The sequence below is a fragment of the Camelus dromedarius genome, chromosome 1 (genome assembly GCF_036321535.1).
Source record: "Camelus dromedarius isolate mCamDro1 chromosome 1, mCamDro1.pat, whole genome shotgun sequence".
NCBI classification, from domain to species: domain Eukaryota; kingdom Metazoa; phylum Chordata; class Mammalia; order Artiodactyla; family Camelidae; genus Camelus; species Camelus dromedarius.
This window is the reverse complement of record NC_087436.1, coordinates 66,628,428-66,632,675: the sequence shown is the minus strand read 5'-3', so window position 1 is coordinate 66,632,675 and position 4,248 is coordinate 66,628,428. Positions and strand designations below refer to the sequence as shown.

Genomic DNA, 4,248 nt, shown 5'->3' with positions numbered 1-4,248 from the left:
TAAGGACATCCTCTAACTATAGAAAAAGAAGCACAATGAAATTAATCAAACAGAACTGCATAGTGTTAACATAGGGTAGGTTTAACAAATCTAAATCTCATTCATCTAATCTCTTAAAGTTCCATGAAATTGTACCAGAGTTACTTTTTGATTTCTGAAAATGAAATGCTTAGATACTATTTCTTTAGTACTACTGTGATAATCATTGTGCTGATTTAAACAAAAAAGAATCAATGAACAAAATATATGAAATCTGTGATGTTAGACATGCTTCAACTTATTTAAAATATCACCATAAAATTTATATGTTTTGGACATAGCACATAATCAATCACACACTCAAAACATGGGTTAATATTGTGTTTGCACACAGAATATCTCCATTGCTTATTCATTTTGGTGATTCTTTATGGTTTGTTTCTATGCGCTTCTCTGAAAATCAGTATATTTTTGCAGTCTTAACCTTCACCTTTGCCTTGGTTTATGATCCAGTCTACTGAAGGAAAGAAATCACCAGTTTAGGGTAGCATCAATTACAAACAAAATCACACAATCATCTACCCTTGAGTCAGAACTTTTTATTTGTAGCAATAGAAGTATCCAGAGCAACAGCATATTTGTGTCAGTTCCCTAAGTTCTAATTCCTAAGACGATGCAAAGAGGTCTAGATGACACCAGCATACGTGGAAGGTTCCATTACAGAAGATGAATCCTGACCTTACAGAAATTGAATCTTTTATAACAAACAGTGAGCATTCTTGCTCTTTGTTCCAGAAATAGACACAATCTCTACCTTCTGAGACTATAAGCCAAGTTCCCCTTTGCTCTGGAGAAAAGATATTATCTCTTATCTTCTAAGACTTTACTTTAGAACAATGGTAATCAGTTCCTAGGCTTGTGAGACATGCAGAAGTCTGAGAGACACCTAGAGAATTGTCTTCTCAATATCAAGAATTATTATAAAATAACATTAAATAAGATAGTCTGATATTGGCAGAAGAATAGCTAAATAAACTAAGAGTCAAGAAACAAACCTACATATATAGTTACTTTACAGATGTGCCACTGCACTAGCAGTATACTTGGGAAAGATAGCCTTTTCAAAAAATTGTTTTGTGTTACTTGGATATCCATATGGGATAACATGTATACATTTACACACATACATATGCACATAGTGACTCCTATTTTGTACTGTAGACACAAAAGCAATGCAAGATGGATTATAGATTCAGACATGAGAGACATAAAAAAAAAACAAAAACACTTCTAGGAGACAACAGAGAAGAAAACTTTCATGAGCAGATTTTTAAACATCACTGAAGAAGGACATATTTGGAAGGCGCTGATAGCTCATTTCCCTCCCCCTTTGGTTGGCTGACAGATTTCTGGCTCAGCAGATCCTAGTAGAATCAATGGCAGAAGAGTTTGATATTAGTCAGTGGGTTTCAGATTACCACCCCTTCTAACAAAGTCACTTCCCAAACCAAGAAACTTCTACTTTTACATAGCCCCATACATTTTCCCTGCTCCCCTGTCCCTGTAACTAAGTAGAGCATTACTGAGGCAGTCTTCTTCTCTCCTCAGTGTGCACGCAGTCTATTTTTGCCCAGTGGAGGCTATAAGATAGGATAACAAGAGATTTTGGACACTTTATTCCTTCTCTGCTTCTAAGATTTTCCCAATAAACCCCACCTCATATCTGTACCTTTATGGAACTGTGGTTTTATATTTATACTCTTTTTTTTTTTTAAAGGCAGTTGTTGGCCATCAAGGGACATACTCCACTCTGCCTATGAATTTTTGGAAAAGTTTAACTGGCTTACATGGATGAGTACTATTTCTTCCTAATTTTGATAACAGGTCACCCTCTGCTAGCTTTGAATGAGTAGGCTGGCCGTTAGGTCAACTTAGCACTCTCTCCTCTAAAGAGACTGCTGAGATGTCTCTTCCAAGCCCCAAAGGAGTCATTTTGTCAAGGAAAGTAACAAGTAGCCACCTAGTCTGTTAGCCAATACCCAGCAACCTCCTAACATCCAGGCGTTTGATTAATTTCTTGAAGCCTTAAAAAAAAAGCAGGTTGGCAGCAGAGAGGTCTGTGAACCACAAATTCCTCTGACAACAAAAACAAACAAACAAAAACCCTGGAGACCTTTGTGCCTCATTCAAATATGGTGTGCTGGGTGCCAAGAGCTGGAGCTGAGTTGGGGGCTGCAGTGATCACAAGAAATCAAGGGCCCACAGGATTCAACAGTTTGGATAAGATGATTCACTGAGAAACACTGCTGGCATCAGGCATATCTGTGTTTTGGCTCCTATTGTCCTGACTGATTATCTAGTAATGGCGGTTGACCAGAAAGCAGGGACTTGATATACAGATCCTAAAATTCGTACATAAGAACAAAGGGCCAGTAATAGTCAAGACATGTCTGAGGAGAGGTAAAGGTACATGGACTACAGAGAAAATGAGCACATGTGAGGGATCACTATGAAATTCATTTCCCCCTCACTGCACTATGCAAAAGAGTCAGGCTGTCCAGACTTAGACGTGGGTGGAGATCTCTGACCAGCTTGAGAACAGGAATACTGGCAATCTGCACCTGCTCCTCATCTCACCAAGCAACAAAGGAAACTGAGACAAGGCCACATTTTAGTTACAGCCAGAGAAATCCATCTTCAACAATGCCTGCCTGATGAATTAACATAAAAATTTGTAAAGGTTCAAATCCGTGTGTCTGAACCTCTTATTCTAGCCAGAGAAACAATCAGAAAGCCCTCCAAAGTTGATATGGTAAATGAATAAATAGTAAATCAACAAAAAATCACAGTCATACACCAAACAAAGGAAAGCAAAGTCCATGAAGGAATACAAGTTGACTCTTACGTGCTCATCACCAAAACAAGTCCCAATAAATTTGTTGTGCTCAGTGTGAAGAAGTTGGTCAGATTCTGGAAGAAAACAGTGAGTATGGTTAGTTCTGTGGATCAACTGACATCCTCTCTGAATCAAGACGGCAATATTCGTGATGCACCAGAAGATCTATGAGAGAACTGAGAGTTCAAAGGAAAACTACAGCAACATCTAACCAGGAAAAAATGGAGAAACACTGTTGGCCAAATTTGGTTATTTGGCTCAAGAAAATTTGGGCCCAACCTATTAGCCCATAATAGTGAAGCTTTGTAAAACTCAGTATGGCCAGGCCATATGATATGATCAAATTTATGAAACAGCCAGTTAATACTGAGATTTGGGTGCTAGCACTGTGAGTATCTTCCAACTAGCAGCCCCCTCTGGGCCCATGTGTGAGGAGCCTCTCGTGGGCGTCTGTCTTGTCTTAGAATATGGGGCTTAAATAACTTCAAGCAACAAGGAGCAAGTGATAAGTACAATCAAGAGTTGATGATTTATTAAAAGAAGAACAGGGGAAGATGAACTCTAATCTGGTCAAGATGAAAACCAAGGCCAGCTGCTCTGAGCCCTTTGAGAAGAGGACTGCTCAGAAAGGAGAAGTATCATGGCCTGACTGTTGTGGACTCTCTTCAGGACACTCAATTGCCACCATGAGAGAAGTGTGTTGTGATGTGCTATAAGTGAAACCTCAGTGCCAGTTGCAGTTATGTACACATGTGGCATCATGCCCAGAGGTGATGTTCTTGGTTAAGTAAGTCTATACTGCCTTGCCAAAAAGAAAAGTTTGAGTGCTTCAAGAAGAAGAGAAAATTAGGCAGACATGTTTATCATCAAGGCTCTGCTGCCTATTGCTAAAGGCTTTCTTCACTGATGGCATCAGGAAGAGGCCAGCTCACAACTGGTATTTAGCCATTGGGAGATCATTTCCAGCAACCTGTTCTGGGTACCGACCACTGGAGAGAAGTACTTGCCCTTTGGGGAAAAGGCTGATTCAGAGAACCAGACTTGGAAGTACATGGACATGGGGTTAAAGTGGGAAGGTCTTTGTCTGGTAAGGATTGTGGAGCACACGGAAAAGCAGAGAACCCTCAGCCAAAACAAGTAACTGATATCTGCAGTACTGACTCATGGACCAAACCTAGTCTACTCCTGGTAGATACTCCCCTTGGAGCCTTACTGTGGACTCTCAGGGCTTAAGCCAAAAGAGGCTACAGTTGTTCCCACGGTGCCTGACACCACAACAGTGACTGAACAGGTTGCTTTCACTTCTGACATTTGTGTACATATAACCTCGGACCGAATACTGCTTCCTTAGACATGGCTGACACGCCAGAAAG

General features: G+C 40.1%; 1 pseudogene; it reads left to right on the top strand.

The window, feature by feature from the left end:
• The first annotated feature begins 2,341 nt into the window (after positions 1-2,341).
• On the top strand, positions 2,342-3,662 carry LOC116156335 (elongation factor-like GTPase 1; annotated as a pseudogene).
• The last annotated feature ends 586 nt before the right edge of the window (positions 3,663-4,248 follow it).